Here is a 22,263-nt window from a genome sequence, read left to right on the forward strand (position 1 = left end):
TGCAAAGATCACATCACAGAAGATCGAAGAGCTTGGTTGAGAAAACATTCCTCATCCACCTTATTTTCCCGAGCTTGCTCCTTCAGACTATCATTTGTGTCATAGTTTACAGAATCATTTGGGGGATATAACTTTTGCAAGCCAGGAGGAGGTCGAAACTGACATTTCAGAGTTCTTCGCTTTGAAACCCAAAGAGTTTTACATTGATGGGATTAAAAAGCTTGTAAACAGATGGAAGGAAGTCATAGATAATCAGGGAAAGTATTTTGATGATTAAATTTCAGTTAAATATACCATTTGATCACTTGTTTTCTTTATTCAAAATTCGGATAGAACTTATGGGATGACCTGATATATGGTATAGGTCTGTTCGAAGCTGCAGCCAAAGATACTTGCTTAAGATACCATGCAGTGGGGACCAAACCTAAAATTATAAGGCTACAAAAATAGCCATGCCTGCCCATGTACACACATACATCAGTTTGTCAATATATATTAAGGCATATTGGCACTACTCAAGTTAAATAGTAATCTTATTTGTTGTTTATAGTACTTTTTTTCACTTAACACCAATCTTCTAAAAGGGAAATTTTTATCCTTTACTTTAACTAGAGGAAGATTTCAACCACAGGAGTAATTACAATAATCCTTATAAGAAGTTTCAATAGGAGAATAATATGTCAGCTATATTCAAAGACAACAACAAAGTGACTGCAAAATGCCCTATTCTAAAACATCATCATCATTATCATTGTTTAACATCCGCTTCTCATGCTAGTATGGTTTGGATGATTTGACTGAGGACTGGCAAACCAGGTGACTGCACCAGGCACCAATCTGATTTGGCATAGTTTCTACAGCTGGATGCCCTTCCTAATACCAACCACTCCAAGAGTGTAGTGGGTGCTTTTATGTGCCACTGACACGAAGGCCAGTCGGGTGGTACTGACAATGGCCACGCTCAAATGTTGCTGTTTACATGCCAGCTGCACAAGAGCCAGTCCAATGGCACTGGCAATGACCTTACTCAAATGTTGTTTTTCATGTGCCAGTAAGGCGACGCTGGCAACAATCACGCTTGAATGGTGCTTTTTACATGCCACCAACACGGGAGCCAGTCAGCGGCCCTGGCAACGATCACACTTGGATGGTGTTCGTAGCGCTCTACTAGCATGGATGCCAGTCATGCAGTGCTGTCAGCCCCTATGCAATTGCTCAGACTGCTAGAAGTAGCAAGCAAATTTCTCTCAAAACACACTGTCCTTTCTTCAAAAAACAAAAAACAAAAGGAAAAGACAAGACACACAACATAATGTAACTCTAGATATACAAATTAAAGATTGGATAGTCACTGATAGATCACCTTTGATCTTAAGTCAGCTAGAACAAACTAACCTGGGGTTAAACATTAGAATCATATTTTCAGCTAGGCAAGAAAGGAGACTAAGATCTAAATGACAAGGTCACGGATATATTGCAGTCCTCATAAACTTACTTTAGACATTTTATTGTACCCTTGAGTATATTGCTTTATTTTACATATAGTTATTAATTCACTTGGCTGTCAGGAATAGGTGTCAGATTAGCTGGTGGTGGTTGGCCTAAGATATAAGAAAGTAGAGAGCAAGAAAAACAAAAAAGATAACTCTGGTGTCCAAATTAAATATGAATCAAACAGACAGAACAGGTGCATGCAGGAGGAAGAGAGTCTAATCTTTGACCAATAATACAGTGACAACTATAGACATGATTATCACCAATCATCATCAGCATTAACATCTATTTTCCATAACGGCATGGATTGGATGACCTGACAGGAACTAGAAAGCCAGGGGCTGCACCAGGTTCCGTAGTCTGTTTGGGCTTGATTTCAACAGCTGGATGCCCTCCCTAATGCCAGCCATTTTACAGAGTGTACTGGGCACTTTTAATGTGGCACCATGTTTCAATATTTTCACATCTCATCAGAAAAGCAGAATTCTATCAATACTTACCAGGTTTTTAGTGAGTGAGAGATATAAAGACCTGGAGTGGATGAATATTGATTAACTGATTTCACAACTCGAAGTTAATGACTGATGGAAATTTCTCATTTCTTTCTTCTGCACGAAGAACATGAATTTAACTTAGGACTAAAATAGTTAATGTAATGAGATCTGCAAAGCATTCACTTAATTAGAATTACATATGTATCATCATCATCATCATCATCGTTTAACGTCCGCTTTCCATGCTAGCATGGGTTGGACAATTTGACTGAGGACTGGTGAAACCGGATGGCAACACCAGGCTCCAATCTAAATTTGGCAGAGTTTCTACAGCTGGATGCCCTTCCTAATGCCAACCACTCAGAGAGTGTAGTAGGTGCTTTTACGTGTCACCTGCACGAAGGCCAGTCATATATCTAAGAGGTAAGCTATTAACTTTAATAATTATTCTTCTAGTTGATGCAGACAAGATAAAACAACTCTGAATCCTAAATTAATTAAAAATTGATTGGAGGCATGGAGCGAAGTGAGAATCAGATCTTCAGCAAATGTAGTGCAAACATGCTTCAGTCTTATTATACCTCCTCAGTAGTCTAACATGTAATTGATACATTTTAGGTGACCATCTATCAAGGTGGAAATATGTGTCATTGCTTAATAGCTTGAAACTCCAGTATTTTTTGCTCTTGTACACTTAGAGGAATATTTACAATATTGCACAGATAAAATTTCCTTTGGTTACCTAATCCTATATGAATCTAATTTGTAATTTAACAGATTAGTTTATTATCATAACAGGAACTGATGTTGTCTATAGCAGCAATTAACCAATCAGATATCAGGATTTACTTTGTAGGATAAAACTAAAATATACAATTGATATATATATAAGCTTATGCTTACACCCTTTTTAATATTTGAATCTTTTATTTTTATTTTCTAATAATTATTCCAATCATCTGCTTTTATAGATTATTATTTTAATCTTATAGATAAGTTATAAACTCTGGAAGGGAAAAATTATGGATGACATCATCATATGTATAGTATTATTATTATTATTATTATTATTATTATTATTATTATTATTATTATTATTATTATTATTATTATTATTATTATTATTATTATTAGTAGTAGTAGTAGTAGTAGTAGTAGTAGTAGTAGTAGTAGTAGTTATAGTGGAAATGTTAACAGGTGTCAAAAAGTAAATAGAGTGTTGGTCAATTAACAGAAGAATGTGGTTTTAGAATCCTGTTGTTGACAGAGTGAATGCTGTTTCTGTAGCAAATGTATTTAACTCTTTAGCATTCTGATTATTCTATCAAACATAATGCTTATTTATTCACATTGATTTAAATTAATCATGCATTACCTTATAGCTTCAATATTTCAATGATATGATTGTTTATGGGCCAGATCAGGTTGGTTTGAACATAAAACTGGTAGAATATTTGAGCTGAACATGACTAGTTTAAAGGGCAAAGCATTAATCCTCACTAACTCAGCTCTAAATAGATGCCACTAAGAGGTAATTCTCGTGTATAAATAGTAATGGCACTAAATGAATAGCATGGCTTACAGAACTGTGTAGAAGAAACCTATATATTACATTAATGTTGGCTTACAGGGATGATTAGAAGAAACACATGAGTAGTGGTGCCATATTTTTTACTTTTTTTTGGTTTTTTTTTTTAACCTTTTAGTGGGGGAAAGAAAGGAACTGCTCATAAACTTTTATTTCTTTTCAAGGACTCCAAAATTGGTGGGTGGAAAGGAATAAATTACCCTCAAACTAAAGATCTGGCCTAAGTACCCTAGGACCAGGCTGCAGTGTAAAAACTGGGAGAGGGATTAAGTTGACACTCTAAGAACTCAGAACATAAGAAGCCTAAACAAATACAGCAAAGCTTCTTATTCAATGTTCTAACGATTCTGTTAATCTGCTGGCTTGGATTAGTATTCAATTTCATTGACCCTAAAAGCATATAATTGACCTCAGAGATATTTGAATTCAGAGTACAGAGATCCAGACTGAATACTTATTAGGAAAGCCTATAATGGGCAAACCAATGGCTGTGTAGTTGCTTGATCAGAGATAAAATAGCAGCTAGATTTCTCTCAAGCAAAATCCATCTTAAAAAAGGAAGGACACACTAGATAATGTAGTCCAAGATACATCATGACTTCTTTTTGATCAACTGCTCAATCAAGATACCTATAAAAATAAAATAAGACAGATAAGGAATTCTTTTAATTATAGTTCTGACAAGGAGCAACAACCTGAAATAGTGGATGCCAGTCAAGGAATCTGTGTAGTGATTCAACAAATAATTGTCAAATCTCTCTGAGAGGTATTGATCATGGCTGGAACTTATTTGACTATTTGATCAACTAGTTAGTCAAGACTGTCCAAGAGCTAAATTACAACAACAATTTGCAGTAGACTGGTCTTCTATTTAATGATAGATATATTTCTTAGCTGCTTTGTACATCATGTAAAGATGAGATCTGTAAATAAAAACCAGGAAGTTGCTACAATTTAATAAATTATCATCACTAACCATTATCTTATGACTAATTACAGCAATCATTTTCAATGTACACTAAGTTGCAAGCTCATTTCTTGTAATTTACATTTGCTGAAGGATAAATTCACTGTTGCTAAGAAAAACTAAGAACACAGGGAACACTCAACTAGAGCTCAAACAATCATTCCAGAAGTTGGATCTCATTACCACTAAGGACCTCTCTTGATAAAAGTACATCTTTAACATAACTAGGAGAGCATCTCAATGACTGATTCATCCCACTAAAGCTAGTGCAGATACTATTCATAACAGACATCCAGAAAAGAGCTACCTTGAAGAGAAGCTATAATCCATCACATATACAAGTAACCTACACATAAATTGTTATGAGAAGTTAAATTTTTCAAGAGTAATTTTGGTCAAAACACACCAACACCTTAAGTAATATAGAAATCTTTTTCCTAAAGTGGTCACAGCAGGCCACTTAAGGAACCATAAATTTATCATACATGAATGTTTACCAGTTAGTAGATGAGATAGCTCCTACTAGGTGTGAAGTATGTTGATGGAAAAACCTAGAAATTGCGCATCATTTGTTGGATGTCTGCCATATGACCCCTGGGAGTCCACGCAAGAAAAATAGTAGATTAGGGGTCCACAGTAGTATATTAAGAGTCCATGAAAAATTTTGCTTTAGGTATATTTATTGCAAGAAATGACTAGATTTCTTTCTCAAATGTTTTACATAGTTCAGCCTACACAAGTCAATGTGTGAATAACAAAATATGAATTTTGAAAGAAGTTTCTGTAAAACTCTTTTATAAACACCAAATGGTTATGGGGGTTCACCAAACTTAGATAGTAATCAAAAGGGTCCATAGATAAAAAAAAAATGGTTGGGAACCTGAAACATGACAGTTAAAACTTTGGCATTGCTTGAAGTAGTAGTGCATCTCTTCTTTGTTCCCTACTAAAAATAGATTTATCTTTCATTCTAGTTACCCTTTATTGACATTTGAAATGGATAACCAAAAAATTCATATTCACGTTGTAATACTTTTCTTTTCTGTGTTAAAAAAGATTTGCAAATTTAACATGTAAACATACAATATTTGCCACACAAAAAATCTTCAACAAATATCTGGATATTGTTGAAGGTGTCATAGAAGGTGATTGGATCCCCTATAGTACTTAATGTAGGGTAGCCTTCAGACTAGCTTTAAATGAAAATGAGCATCTTTGAACAAACTGATTCGCTTGATAATAATACTTGAATTTCAAAGTTTTTAGACATATTATACACATGTACAAGTCTCTTGAGGTTGGTGCAGTCTTTTGTTGTATTACTACTTGTATTGGTTGTGGAGTTTGTAATGAACTGGTTATCTGGATTGCTGGAGTAAGTTTATTTCACTGGATAATTGCTGTATAGAGTGTGTCTTGTGTTTGGGATTGTTTTGTTTACATTGTATTATTGAATTGATAGTGTCTTGCATAGGATGTAGGCTGTTCCTAGCAAGGATATTTTTGGACAGTGTGCAGTGTTGAGGATCCAGGTATAGCTTCTACGTTTTTGTTTTTTTATAATGCCCAGTGCTCTGATTACTATTGACATTGTTCTTACCTTCATGCCCCACATCTTGATAATTTCTCCACTTCTTTTTTGACAATATTTCAATCAGAAGGAATTGTAATTTCTATCAGTAAGCAAGTGTTTTTTTCCTAATCCTGGCAAAATTAGCTTTAATTCCTTTATCAGTTTGAACCAGCATACCCAAGATGATTGTGGCCTGGTCATTGTCCTGTATCTTGTTTGCCATATATTTATACCACATATTGTCAGTTTTAATGTTGTAATGTCGGCATATTGTCCAGTGGATATAACTGCTTACTTGGTTATGTCTGTATATATATTCAGATTTGGCAAGGACTGAACAGCTTGAGATGATGTAGTCAACTGTCTCATTGTGCTGGTTGCACATTTTGCATTTGGTGTTAAGACCTGTTTTCATTATTTTGCTTTTATAATTATTTGTAGTCAGGCATTGGTTTTGTGCAGTGAGAATCAGCCCTCCCATTTCAGTTTTTAGTCCAGAGCTTTTGAGCCATTGTTGGCTTTTACTTGAGCTCACTTCCTCTCTGTCAAGCCTTGCAGGTTATTGGCCATAGAGTGATTTTTCTCTCCATTTCTTCTTAAGTATCTTTTGTAATTCTGTTTTCATTGTTTTTTCTCTCTTTGCCCATTTCTGCTATGTTGTCATTTGAGGTCATCTGAGATCAGTGTAGTTTATTTCTGGTTTGTATTTTGTCACCTCCTTATGTATAGAGAAAAGCATTTTCTTTTTCTTGTGTTGCTTTATTACATGCAGTAGTCTTCCACTCTTTGCCAGTCCAACTGTTGTTATTTTATAGTAGTTCTCTATCTGTATCAGGCCATGGCTTCCTTCTGAACAGGATAGATATATTCTGTCCGTGTCTGCTTTGAGGTGGTGACTTTGGTCTACTATTATTAGGTTGTCTGGAAAGTTCTGAGCATTTTTGAGTTAAATCTTTTCACACTTCATTGAAACTTTGGCATTGCTTAAAGTGGTAGTGCATCTCTTCTTTGTTCCCTACTAAGAATAGATTTATCTTTTATTCTAGTTACCCTAGTAGTATTATCATTACTACTACTACTACTACTACTACTACTACTACTACTACTACTACTACTACTACTACTAGTACAAAGGTGGTTAGCATACTGGACAAAATGCTACTCAGCGTTTTGTTTAGCTTTATGTTCTGAGCTCAAATTCCACTGAAGTTAAATAAGCTGTGCATCAAGGTCTGATCGATCAGCATCCAGACTGTTGACATAGTAACAAAGCTAAAGCACGCAGACTAAAGCCACTCAACAAAGATTGACCTTGAACTCTGTTGTGCATGCACACTAAGTTTTAATGCTCTAGCTCACTTTTGTTGTTTACAGCAGTACTTAGAAGGAAGGTGTGTAGTGCATCATCATTGCATTTACCATGGCAGAGAAAGTTGTCATGGTGATACCTGCTCAGAAGCCTATGCAAAGTTGCAGAAAGTGTATAGAGAGGAATGTATGAGCTGCACACAAGTGTACGAGTGGTTCAGACGTTTCCAAGATGGCCGGAAAATGTCGATATTGATGAATGTTCTAGGAGACCCGTAACCAGCAGAACTGAGAAAAACATCACAGATCTGCGTGCAGCTGTGAGGGGTAATTGTCGAATCACTATCTGTGGATGTGCAGATTTGTAGCAGAAATATATAGCCAGTACAAGGTGTTGATGTCGCTGTGTGTATGTTATTACAAGAGTTCATAAAGAGATGAAAGAATAAGTTCAAGATCTATATATTTACTGCATAAAAATATATTTCATTTACTGGTTGATGATGATACATAGAATCAAACTATAGAACCAAGTTGAATGAAGTAATCTATGCAAGAAAATTCAGAGATAGGAAATGTAGAACAACAGCTAAGTGATGGCTTTCAGTCATATCTGCTATAGGGTGTAGAGAATAAGACAGACATAGCAACGACATGGATGGCTCTAAGTCTAATCAACTAAGGAATGAAAAGCTGGGTTATCAAGCTGTTTCTATTAATGGAACACTTGACATTCTAGAAGCTTCCAAGAGAAAAGCCAGGCTTCTTGAATAATTAAGAATCATGTTTCATGTTATTGATGCTTCAAGAAGCTTAGAAAAGGGATGTTACTCTATGATCTTTCTCGCAAGGGAGATCATTCAACTATCTAGCTACTGCTACACACACCACAAGGCAGAAGTAACAGTATACAATAATGAAAATAACATAAATGTATACATCATAAAATGCCCAAAACTGATGAAAACAGAATGGAATAAATGTAATATTTCAGGACCGAAGTGAAAAATCAATGTTCAAAATTCTGTAACGTATGTGTAACGTATGTGTAACGTATGTGTAACGTATGTGTGTGTCCAAATAGAAGTGTTATTTTGCATGCACAGAATGCAGAAAATGCCAGTCAGAGCGTGACTGAGGCAGAGTGTGTGTGCACACAAGTGGCAAAAAAATGGCAGTGACATGCTGGCACTTAGCAAGAGATAGGCAACTTTCTTTTTACAACGTGACCATCCAGGGGTCTAACAGAGTTCAGTTGTGTCTTACAAGGGTGTGGTGAGCATGAGAAAGCAATCCAAAAGTATAGTATATGGTGCATGTGTATAATTAGGTGATGGCATGCAAGCATGTGTGTGAACATTGAGACAATTTTACAAATATACAGAATATTCACTAAAAAATTTGCACATGAATAGACATCCTGAAAAATTAGAAATTAAGTGATATACAAAACTAAGCAAATGCAAAGAAGGATGAACAAATGCATGAAAAAGCAAGCAACAGAAATGCCAAACTACTGTTTTTCCTTTTGTCATCCAGGCCGGTACTTGGATGTCACTATTCAGTATTTTATCCATCTGTCTTGCAATTCTGTGCAGAGCTGTCAAGTTTTTAAGCCAAAAGCCCTGAACCTCATCTGGACCAAGTGCTTTCCAGTTTGGAATTTTCCTGCACTGATCTCTAATCATCTCCTCAGTTATTCTCAAATCATCCTGCTGATACTCTCCACTCTCCTCTTTGAGTGTCTTTAACCACTCTGCTTCAGCTTCGTGTTATTTCTCTTGAGACCATATGTTTGACCAAAATCTTTAGCTTTCTTCAGCACCCAGCATGGCTTTTTCACCTTTTACTTTTCTATCTGATTCCTGATAGACTCGTTTCTGATTTTGTTCGAGGAGTCTGTTTAATCTGTACTGCTCAATTCTCTGTTCATATCACTTTTGTTTATGAGCTTTAGCTTTCAACCTCTGTTTTAATTCCTCAATCACAACATTGGTTACCTTTCTCTTCACCCTACACTTCCTCTCTAGCTCAACATATTTCTCTCATTGAACTTCATTTCTTTATTTCTGTTCCAGAATGTTAATATGCTTTCTGGTCTTGTTAATAGACTGTGTTATTCTTCTATTCCTTCGTGGTTCTTTTAGGTTATGCTGACATTTACCTTTGGCTTTCAAATCTAACTTCTGGGTTATAAAGATCGAAATTGCATTTATCAGATTGTTGATGTCTGTGATGTCAGTCCTTATATCACCAGTGATATCATTTATCTTTCTGACCCATTCATTGAGTTTCTTTCTGTCTCTTTTTAAAATCCTGTATGGAGGCTCTGTTCACCAGAGGTCCAAATATCAATGATTTCATTTAGAATGGATATCTACTCCTCGGTTCTCTCATTGCGTTCCTGATCAATAGTCTCAGCCTCATGCTCGTTTTCTTCCTTTAACTCCACTGCCATAGTTTTACTATCTGCATTCTCTTCTGCACCCTTCCATTCACCGCTGGTCTTACTATCCCTAAGCACCCGTCTTTTAATGCTTTCTAGTTCAACTGGAGATAACCATTCATTCATTCTGATGGCTCTAGCTTGGTCACACAGATTTTCAAATAAACTTTTGTCACTCCATGCCCTGTGCATTCTTTTCCTATATCCCCTAGCGGATATTCCATTATCATTTCTCGGATTACCCAGAAAGTAGCACTCCATTACAACCACATTCATTTCTTTCATCCACCTACTTTTAGCAGCTGCTTGATGGTGGCTGGGCACATGCTGCTCATCCGTGGGGCACCTATTAGGCAAGAGACTTTCATAAGGTGTTCCAGCCTCATTTACACCATTCTCATTTCTATTTTTATTTGACATTTCAGCATTCATGATAAGGGTCAGTGAATTTTAGGTTGCACAACCACCAGTATTTTTTTTCCTATGACACCATCACTGACAGGATCTCCACCCTAGGATAGAGGATTCCTGAAATCTGGTTTAATTTTTGGAGTTGCCATCTCCTAGAAGAGGTGTTCAAGCATTACGATTGCTTCTGCCTCTTAGGTATATGCTATTATTATTATTATTATTATTATTATTATTATTATTATTATTATTATTATTATATTTGATTCTTGCAGTGTGAATATATCATTTTTAATTCAATTTTTTTGAATATTTGTAAAAAGAACTATAACTACCTAAGGTAGGAAGATGAGAGCTGCCCTTGACACCCAGTGAAAACCAATAGAAAAAAAGAGGTTTGTTTCACAAACTTCTGAAATTTTATTCACATGCCTTATACCTTCACATCCACAATGCCTACTAAACATAATAATGCCATACATTCTTTTTTCTAAGATAATGGGGGTTTGATTTTAAGGAGATTTGCATGAATTTGAAACAAGTCAAGCAACTGTATAGAGATTCCTTTGTTGGTTCATTTCAATAATGAGTGAGAAAATAGGAAAGATAAATAATAAAAACATCACCTTCCATATGGTCATAAGTTCAAACTTTACTACAATGAAGTACAGCTATATTTGTTAAATAAAAGTATAAGAAAATCATTATATAAATATAAACGAATAATTATATTCTTGGGAATAGAAATTTCCCTTATGAATTTTTTTACACACTGGCTTCTTGATAAAATTCTTGTAAAAGAGTTTTATCCCTTTTTGAACATTGATGTAAGTGCTAATTTAATGTCTCAAGCACTGTGATAATTTTAATTAATCAAGATTTTATCAGTATCAAAGAACAATAAATATTATTAAATAATGTTTAACCAAATCAAAAAAACAAGGGAAAAAAAATATTTTTTAATGATTTGATGCATCAGAGTTCTAATTAATTATTTATTTCCATTTATCTATGCTTCTGCCACGTAAAAAGCACGAAGTGCACTCTGCTGAGTGGTTGGTGTTAGGAAGGGCATCCAGCTGTAAAAATCCTGTTAAAACAGTCACAGAAATCTGATGCAGGCTTCTCCCTGGCCGGCTTCTGTCAAACTGACCCACCCATGCCAGCATGGAAGGCAGGCATTAAACGATGATGATGATGATGACCTAAATGTGAATGTTCTACATTATTTACATTATTTACATTTGACAGATATTTGTCCTCATCTTGTTTGTTGTTAACACAACTTTTCAGTTGGTATACCCTCCAGCCTTCATCAGGTGTATTGGGGAAATTTCGTACCTGGGTTCTCATTCCTAAGGTATTTTTCGATGTTATTATTATTATTATTATTATTATTATTATTCAGGTCACTGCCTGGAATCGAACTTGGAATCTTGGGGTTAGTAGCCCGCACTCTTAACCACTACATCATATGCCCATGGGCATCTGGTGTAGTGGTTAAGAGCACGGGCTACTAACACCAAGATTCCAAGTTTGATTCCAGGCAGTGACCTGAATAATAATAATAATAATAATAATAATAATAATAATAGTAATAATAATAATAATAATAATAATAATAATAATAATAATAATAATCATAATCATAATAAAATTGAAAAATACCTTAGGAATGAGAACCCAAGTTTGAAATTTCCTCCAAACACCTGATGAAGGCTGGTGGGTATATCAGCCAAAACGTGTTAACAACAAACAGGATGAGAACAAATATCCGTCAAATGTGAATAATGTACATAATTCCTCATCTCTTAAATATAGAACTGTATGTGGATGTTCTGAACAAACATTTAAGGGGGTATAAATATTATCTCTCGATATTAATACTGCCTCTATAGCTAATATATATTTTCAAATTAATAAATACTTTGTCCTAACATTCCCTTCAGAACCACACTTTTCATGGAAGTCTTTTTCCCTCAGCCTATATTTACTCTCCATTCACTGATCAGCAACAGTTTATTACAGAATATCAATCTTACCTAGTTGTCTTCTCTCTCCCTCTTAGACTAGGAAGAGTTTAACCCTTCAACATTCACTCTATTCAATCAAAAGTAATGCTTATTTGTTCCAGTTATTCCATCAAAAGTAATGCTTATTTATTACCATTGTTTTGAATTAATCATGCATTATGTTGTAGCTTTGAGATTTTGATGAGGTAACTGTTAACTCTCTCAGTGATATTGTAGGGTTGGTGTGAGAGGCCAGATCTGACTTGTTCAAGCATAAAACAGGTAGAATATTCTGGCCAGATATGGCTGGTTTAAATGCTAATGTGTCAAACAAGAAGCAGAGAGAAAACAGGATGTGGAGAGCAAACTTAATCTGCTCTTAAAAAAAAAAAACAGAAATTGATAAAAACCTCAGAATAATTTATTATCATTACCGTTGACAAGGAAGCATGAGATAAAGGCTGATTTATTATTTCACCTATGGTACAACAGTAATGAAAGGGTATGAGCTCATTCAATTATTTTATTTTGGCTTCTAAAGAGGAAAGAAGAGGTCATATAAGAATAGTTGGGGTGGGATAGGGGGGGGAATGAGGAGTGACATAACTCAATGGTTACTGCAGTAGGAAGTAATGCACCAAGATCAAGATTATCTTAATAAAGGAGATCTGATCTGAATGATTGCAACAGAGTAGACTTCATTAAAACATCAAAAGGGTAAATGGTAGAGTTAAAGTGAAAAATAGATCAGGTCTGCAGTTGGGAAAAACTGGTATAACATGAAATCCACCCTTCTATTGCAACTCCAAATGAGTGGGTGCACAGTAACATTAACTTATAGTAACAATTCAACTCCATCTACAGGCAATGGACAGTGATCACTGAGATGAAGACACTTGTAAAGATGATTCCATTGGAGTTATTACAATCTATAGTTTATCTACAGATGGTCTACAGATACTGATGAATTCAACACAAACCAACTATGAAAAATAAACAAAAAGGTAGATATAAACAAGGAATAATGTCAACATCATCATCATCATTGCTGTCACTATTGCTGCCTTCACCACAATCATCATTATCATCATCATCATCATCATCATCATCATCATCACCATTATTACCCAATGCTCCAGTTTCTACTGATATTGTTTTCGCCTTCATGCCGCACATCTTGAATTCTCCAATTTTATGATCTTTGTACATTGACAATTTCTCCACGTTTTTGGGGGCAATATTTTGGTTAGAAAGAGCTGCAACGTCTACAAGGGCCAGCTGAAAAGTTCATAGGCTGACCAAGATACTCTCATAGAATGTGACCTAATGAGGTTTATCTTACAACATAGTTCCTCTTGCGGTCTGCACACTTCTTCTGTCAGTGTTGCAGTGCTTCGATCCCATTGCTGAAGAAGTTTTCACTCTGTTGGTCAAAAAATGTCAACAGCAGATATGACGTCATCATCTCTGTGATACTAGTTCCCAGCCAAATGTTTTTTCATGTTGAGGAACAGAACTTGTGTGCTGGAAAACTGTCCTGGTGAAACAAGATCCCTTTCATCAGTTTCCTGGGTGTTCAGTCATGATAGCCTTTGATAACTGCCTCAGCAAGTTGGCATAGTACTATCCATTGATGGTGTGGCTCTTTTGAAGCTATTCAATGAACACAATGCTTTTTGCATTCCCCATCACCTTCCTGGCAGGTGAAAAGATCTTGGCCTTCTTTAGAGCAGGTGAGAAGGGGTGTTTCCACAGCATGGATTGTCTCTTTGTTTCTGACTCAAAATGATGAAGTCAACACTCATCCTGTGTTAGGAAATGTTCAAGGAAACCAACTGAATCTGCCTTGAACAATGTCAGATTTTCCTGAGATGTGATCAATCTGGTGTGCTTTTGATTAGGTGTCAGAAGATATGGCACCCACCAAGCAGAAATCTTTGTCATGCTTAGTTCATTGTGCACAGGATATGCTAATAGAATTTTCTAGTTAATTTATAGTCTATTGCCTGTCATCTCATTCACCTCCATGTGGTAAACACAATAAGTGTTTCCCTTGGTGACAGCAGTTGCAGGATGTTCAGACCATAGGTCATTTTCAAGACTCTCCCTTTCACTCCTAAGATTTGTTGCCTACTTTTGCGCTGTTGATAAAGTTGCAGTGTCATTCCCCAATGCAGCAACCGTGTCAGCTAGAAAGTCATTGGGGGCCAAACCCTTTTTCTGCAGGTTCTTGGTAACACCACAATGCCAAATTTTGTCAATTTTCAAGAGAAGTCGCTACTAGTTACTTTTGAAGTCTACTTTGAAGAGTCAGTTGTCAGTTTACCTGGAAAGAAACAATACAGTTATTAATACGGAGAGTTGAAGTTAATGCATACCAGATATCACAGCTCTAGCATCGCTCCTTCATAGTCAACCTATGAACGTTTCAGCCCACTCTTGTATCAATAAGCAGCTGTTTTTTCACTTCCAGTCCTTGTTTATCATGTTTGGGTGAGCTTTGATTTATTTGTCAGTTTATTATTTTTTGTTTCTTATGTTGTTGTTGCTTTTTATTTTTATACAAGATGTTCCAAGTCTCACCCAAAGACCTCAAGTAACAGCAAGTCAGATGTTTTACTCTGGGTGTTATTTATGATTAGCAAAGGTATATTTTAACTAAAATTCTGTTAAATTTGTAATATTTCAGTTTTGGAAGAATTTTAAGAGAATCAGATATTTTCAAGTTGATAATGTTTTTCTTAGGATGTGGGATGTATCCCATAAGAAAATTATTTATAGTTCTGATACTTTTGGTTTTCCTGTTATTTGGCCATAGTGTTTAAGAGTGCCAGTTGGCATTGTCCTCTTACAACTGCAGTTGTAAGATACCACATTTACGAAACCTCTATTTGAAGACCCTTGAATTTATTTAATTTTTGAAATGCTTTTATAGATGTGTTGCAATCTGCTGGGACTGATATACCTATGAGCAGATATGTTTTCACAGCATGATTTTTTTTACCACAATATCTGGTTTGTGGCCTGATTAGCATGACCAGTTTGAATACTGAAGTCCCAAAGAATGATATCTTTATTTTCTACTACTTTGACAGGTTCATATTCCCACCAGTTCTTTTCATATAAGTGTTCAAACTTACTGTGTATGATTCCAGTGCAACTACTGACCAAGTCTATCATTTCATTTGGGGCATCCAGAGATGAATTGGTCAATTTGGAGCATCCAAAGATGAAGTGTTCAATTCTTCCACTGGCTATACCACAAAAGCAGCAGGTGAGATCAGCACCATTTTTAAGAATGATAGTTTGGTAGTTTCTGGTAGGCAAACTCTGATCCTGAGCTGTTATAATGAAACCTTTGTTTCCACTTGAAGTCCAGATGCAGCCAACCATTGATGGATCATATTTTTATCAACATCAGGATAACTGGCCATTGTAGGCTATCTGCCATGCAATGCCTTACACTTCCATCTATTTTGCAGATCTGAGATTCTATTTGATTTGGTTTGGTTATTTTTTATCTGTATTTTGCTATCACAGTGTGTTGTTCCATTTCTTCTGGTTGTGCCTCAGTCACATTGAGATCTAAGTCCTTTACATATTTCTTTGTTGTTTTTGTTGTTGTCATTAAGGTGATGAGCTGATAGAACTGTTATCATGCCAGACAAAATGCTCAGTAGCATTTCATCCATCTGTAAGTTCTGATTTAAAATTCCACCAAGGTCAACTTTGCCTTTCAGGGTCAATAAAATAAGTACTAGTTGAGCACCGGGGGTCAATGAAATTGACTTGACCCCTCCCCAAAAATTGCTAACCTCGTGCCAAAATTTGAAACCATTATTATTGTTGTTGTTTTATTTTTATTATTGACTCTGGTAGTGTGAAGTTGACTTTTATTTACCCTTCAAATTGTTTTATTCAAGCATTACCAAATGAAATTTTCTTTTGAGTACTTAAAAAATTACCTATAATTATCCAAAGAAAGTGTTTCCTTCAGTATCCAGTGGTAGACAAATGAAAAAGAAGTTTGTTTCATGAACTTCAAAACTTTTATTTATACACATTAAATTTATGCATCAAAAATGGCAACCACATATAATAATGTCACACAACAAAACAACACAATGCCTAAAACACAGAACTAAATTTACAAAAAGAAGAAAATGAATTATATAGTGAATAATTAATAGAAAAAAATTGTCCCAAAGGCTCAAAGAAGTAATTTGGAAGACAGCAACAGTTAGCAACAACAGTTGTATGACTCCAAATATATGACCCACTCAAATAGCAGCTGTGTGAAAACAAATCTTTTATCAGTGCTCAAAGGTGAAGACAAATGAACAGATAAAATTATTTGATTTGTCACAATTGAAAAAAAAAAAAGAAAAAAGAAAAACCCAAAAAACTGTAGGTAAGAGAATTTTGTAAAATCTAGCAGCATTTTTTGGCCACAGGAGATAATCCAGTGAAGGGCAAAGATAAAAAGATATATATCTCTACTTACAAAAAGGTGGAAGTGGATTAAATTTCCCTTTTGTGACAAGTGAAGCATCAAACCTTCCAGGACTTATTGACAGAAATTATGTAAAGGCAAAAGCTATTTGTTGTACTTTTGAAACTGATAACAGCCAAAACACAGGTGGAAATTATCAGACATACCTCTGACTATATGTTTGTGCCCCAGTACAAGGGCCAGAGAAACACAAGAATCACAAGAGATAATGGAAAGAGTTAGACCCAAGGCTTGAGTGACTTTTGTATTGCAGTATGGGAGAGAGACATAAAAGCAGGCTTAACAAATGTTGAGCTTGCAAGTCCTAATGACCCCTGATGACCACAGAGCCATACCAGAACTATGTCCATAGAAGAATCTGAGGCAAATGGTATGAGATTGATGACACAAAGTAGAAAACCTAACTGTTATATTTGTCAGAGTAAAACACGCCTCAAAGTGGGAAATGCCTTGCAGAACTGTGAAGATTAAATAAATGAAGGTAAATGAAAATAATGAAAATCAAAAGCAACAACAAAAGGAAAAACAACCTCTAATTTTCAGAATACTATTGCACAAAAATCAGGGACAGTAAAGTAAATATATTTAGGTCCAATACCATAGGCAGTCAAGAAACTTCCTTGTCCACTAATGCTACCAACATTCTCTGTATGATGACAAAATCTGAAGAGAAGAAGAGGAAAAAGTTACAGGAAAAAGACAGAACATAAAACAATGAGAACAAGTGAGGAGGAACAATGTTTTTTCTAAATAACTATGAAATCCCTTCTCAAGTAAATAATGACAAAAATGCAGAAAGCAAAGATGAACTAAACTTCACCATTCTTTGAAATTCAAACAAACAGTTAATTGGCAAAATTATCCATTTTTGGTGTCCTGAATTCTTCCAAGAAATTCTAATGACAAAAAAGACAGCTAGATTCAGAATATAAACAACATGCCAAAAATAGATTGCAAATAAAACTAAATTTAAGGCGTTACAGTAATCACTTGCTATATATCGGTTCAGCTATCATGCCCTCAGTACATCGCAGATTTTTCTGGCTAATATATGTAAATTTATATCACAGATTCCTTGGTATTATACAGGTTTCTGTGGATGATAGGTATTTATATATATATTTTTTTTTAGATTTCAATTATTTCTGTGATGAAATAAGCATTTTCCTGCTTAAAAATTAATAAATTAACAAATAAAAGTATAGTCCTGCACTATATAACACATTGATTAAAATATATTAAAAGAAAATACATAGTGTGCCGCAGATGAGTAAAGAAAGAATTACACATACTGTATGGAAAACGAAAGTCAATTTTGTGTGTTATTGTGCTTATCAATTTATTTCAGTGCAAATATGTATGCATACACGAATATGCATGTATGCATATGTACGTGTGTGTGTGTTTGGGGGTGGAGTGTGGTGTGAGTGTGTGTGCAACTTTAAGACTTCTAATTTGTCCATTGTATTGTATAACAGCTCTTACTCTATTCTCTTTGAAGGAGGGACAACTGCCGAACAACAATGATGCTTCTTCTGAGAATGATAATGAAGAAGATGGAGAGAAAGATGAAGAATTGTAATTCCCTGTCCTTCAAAAAATCAAACTAACCACCAACCAATAAAATCATGTATTTGTGGTGCCAGAGACATTCTGTTGAGATAAAAATGATAAAGGTGCAGGTACATTTAACATATAGGGAGCACATGAAGACAGTGTTAGTAAAAGCAAAAAAAAAGGCATTATAGCAAACTGAATATTCCCACTTGAAGACATGGGTGTTTATTTACCCCAACTGCTCAAGACAAAAATATACAGGCTAAAGCTGACAGATAAGGGTGTAGGATGCTCTTACCCAACCTAGTCAGAAGTTTATTTTCATGCTTTATTTCCGTTTAATTTTATTTTGTTTAAATTATTGAGTGTTTTATTGTACTTATTTTTCATTTCTTTTTATGCAAATATTTATGCTTTATAATTCATCAATTTATAGATTGCATAACATTTCCCTCCACTTTCCTTCACATTGTATTTTTCTGTGCTTCTTCAAGCTCTTGTGGCTGTGAGCTGGTAGAATCATTAGCATGCTGAATGAAATGCTTAGTGGTAATTCGCTCATCAATACATTCTAAGTTCAAATTCCACTGAGGTCAACTTTGCCTTTCATCCTTTTGGAATTGATAAATTAAGTACCAGTGAAACACTGGGATCAATGTAATTGACTAGTCCCTTTCTGCCAAATTTCAGGCTTTATACCTTTAGTAGAAAGGATTATTATTATTATTATTATTATTATTATTATTATTATTATTATTATTTTTAAAGGGTTGATGTAACTCTTCACAAAGGTAAATAGACAATATGAAGAGTGTGATGCGACTGGTTCAATGATATTTCAACAGCTAGCTGTTGAAATATTGTTCAACAAATAAAATATCTCTTGCAATCACTTCACGCTCTTCATATTGTCGTCTATTATCATTATTATTATTATTATTATCATCATTATTAAAAAGGTAGAGAGTTGGCAGAATTGTTAGAATGCCGTAAAATTCTTAACAACATTTCGTCTGAAACACTGATGGTCAATGTAATGACTAGTCCCTTCCCTGTAAATTTCAGGCCTTGTGTTTTAGTAGAAAAGGATTATTATTATTATTATCTTCTTTCAATTTTGTTTCCATTTCTTGCCGAGTATCTTTCCAACACCTAAAGCAAAGAAACTCATTGTATACATTGGTAGGCCATTAAAATAAACACACCAGATTGTTCATTTACAAAGTCATGAGATAGAAAAAAAAGGGAAGAAAGATAGAGAGAAAAAGAAGTAAAAAAAAAAGGAAAAATGAAAATAAAAAAACATAGAAAATAAAGAGGGGAAAAAGAAAGAAAAATCACAGCAACAGTGCTCTTCTCAATACGTGTGATGTGTCAGTTAAGACAATCTTTTGCACTTCCTGCATGGATGATGAGCCATCTTCAAATAATTTCAGTTCCTTTATTTGATCATACCAAGTGCTCCTAAAATCACTGGTATTGTAACCGCCTTGAGATGCCACATTATTTCAGTTTCAATCAGCAAATCTTCATATTTTCTGAGCTTATCACATTCTTTTGCTTAGATATTACGATCACAAGGTATGCTCATATCAATCAATAAACAGATTTTATTGTGTTAGCCTTTCACAACAATATCTGGTTTATTAGCTTTGGTGGTCTAGTCTGTATGTACTGGAAAGTCCCAAAGAATCACTACATTTTCTCCTTCAGTTACAGCCTCAGGGTGGTGCATGTACCATTTGTCAGCACTTTTCATTTTATAATACTGATATATTAACTAGTGTAGATATTGACCAACTCTGTCATGTCTTGATTTATAGTCTACTGGTGCTAAAACCTTACACCCAGAAATTAAGTGGTCCACTGTTTCAAATTCATCATTGCAGTATTGGCACTTTGGATCTACTCCATTTTACATCACACTGGCTTGGTAGTTCTGGGTTAAGATACTCTGATAAAGCCTTCATTCTCTGCCTTTAGCCCCAAGCTCTGTAGCTAGGGATAGGTGTGCTTCTGGTCTACATGACCTTATTTGTTATAACCTACATATTTGCCATTGCTACGGGCCACAAAAGAAAAGAAAATTCAACAGTGTAAATACCAGTGTGTGTATATATATACATATATATATATATATATATATTGTCAGTGTATCATATATCCCCCACCCCCAAAATAAAACCCTGTAAAACATAAAGCAGTAATGTATCTATATGCAGTTAAGTATATGGCCGGTCATAGAGTGACCAATGGTTTTCCCATTCACAAAGGCCTTATCCCTATGAATGTCTTGTCAGACTCTAAAGCTGAAGACAAATGTAACTCTTCACCTCTTGGAGGCAGGAATTCGTTACAATCTTTTGATTAGGTAGTCACCAAAGGAAAAATAGTCTAGGGTCAGTAAGAATTGTTTATATCCCTTAGACCAATTTTTGTGGGCCAAAAGAAGGGGAACAAGGGATTAATCCCTTAAGGATCCATTTGGAGAATGGGGGATCCTATGCTTGCAGCAGGTAGCTTTTGAAATGGATACAAGAGCTGTAAATTTCCTGGCAAGTGTTCAGTGGTCCAGGTTTCAGGAAGTCTTTGAGTATTCTTGCTTGCTCAGCTATACAAAGCTTGCAGTGTTTGCTTCCATTAATGTAGGATCCCAGCCGCTCTAAGATCCTCCACTTGATATTGTGTGGCATCACTTCAAGGCCAAAGGACCTGATTAGCACCCTAGACTACATGGGATTCCAAATTACTATTGAGATGAACATCAGATCCTTTGGCCTCCAAGCAAATGCTTCTACAACTACAGGTCCTCTTTCAGAATTCTGGAAAGATAATTCTCACATCCTTGGCCATCCACGTGTGGTGCCTCAAAAGTGAAGGGACCCCATATGCATGGGGCTGCAAACCCTACTCTTTTTGTTCAAGGGTGTGAATAGTTTTCAGAACATTTATAAAGAGAAGGTCTTACAGCTGTTTCCAGGATATTTTATATATCCCTTCATCAGAGACGATGCAAGAAAATGTTTTAGTAATAGTTATAGAGAAGATATGAAATACAGAGTGAAGTGGAGGAAAAACAGAACCCATTGATCACTGTGGTAGTAAACATATTTGACCTCTGCTGTGGGGAGTGCCTGCTCCTTTTGTGTTTTGATCTCACAGGAATGCAAAAGTCCCATTGTTGATCTCCTTGTCACCATCTGATGAACTTGTTTACAGACTGGTGGTATTTGGCTGTGTCCACCAAGCTGCTTCTCTTCCTCCTACTATCTACCCACCAACCCTCACATATTCACGATTATCTCAAGTACAAGGCAAAAGTCAAAACTAAACAACATTTAATAATACTATGCAGTAGTAGGAACAAAGCTGACAAACTTAATCAAATTTTGTAGCAGCTCATAACAATGATGATAACAGCTACACTGTTACAATGCTACAAAGATTAGCTGCAGTGATACAAGTCATGATGGTAATGGTGCAGTCGAAGTAATTGTAATGGTAATAATGGCAGAGATAATAACCAGCTCTACTTCTGACACACGGGGCTCAATACTAATAATTTTGATGTAGCACAAAAATGTTTTACAAAGCAAAAAGGAAAACTACAACAGTACACCAAATCGCTTGTCCTATGGTTAATCTGGAAGCATGTCCTCCAGGAGAGAGCCAGCCTGGGGTCAAAAAGTCATCCACTGGCACAAACTCTTCAGAGAGTTTAGAAAGACAAGGTACAAATTATTCAACCTGCTGCTTTGCCATTTGTAGCTAACTCTCAACAGTGACCCTGCCTTCTCTTTTATCTTTTTGTTGTTTCACACATTGGACTACAGTAATCTGGGGCACTGCCATGAAAGGCTTAGTCAAACAAATCAACTCCAGTCTCTTATACCAAACTACTAA

At 35.4% G+C, this 22,263-nt stretch overlaps 1 long non-coding RNA gene across 3 annotated transcripts in view; it reads left to right on the plus strand.

The window, feature by feature from the left end:
- The window catches only part of LOC149132841 (uncharacterized), a 34,959-nt gene extending 16,238 nt beyond the window's left edge, over nt 1-18,721 (plus strand). Inside the window, exons 3-8 of one of the 3 annotated variants that reach the window (XR_016243983.1) lie at nt 10,296-10,476; nt 13,155-13,294; nt 14,858-14,937; nt 15,446-15,564; nt 15,923-15,984; nt 18,305-18,721. This is a non-coding gene — a long non-coding RNA (uncharacterized LOC149132841). Of the gene's footprint in view, nt 1-10,295; nt 10,477-12,834; nt 13,295-14,371; nt 14,784-14,857; nt 14,938-15,385; nt 15,565-15,922; nt 15,985-18,304 lie in introns of those variants that run through there. The other 2 variants (XR_016243982.1, XR_016243984.1) reach the window with 2 other exon arrangements.
- Nucleotides 18,722-22,263: the final 3,542 nt, after the last annotated feature.

The sequence above is a fragment of the Octopus bimaculoides genome, chromosome 13 (assembly GCF_046866305.1).
Source record: "Octopus bimaculoides isolate indiv1 chromosome 13, ASM4686630v1, whole genome shotgun sequence".
Lineage (NCBI taxonomy): Eukaryota > Metazoa > Mollusca > Cephalopoda > Octopoda > Octopodidae > Octopus > Octopus bimaculoides.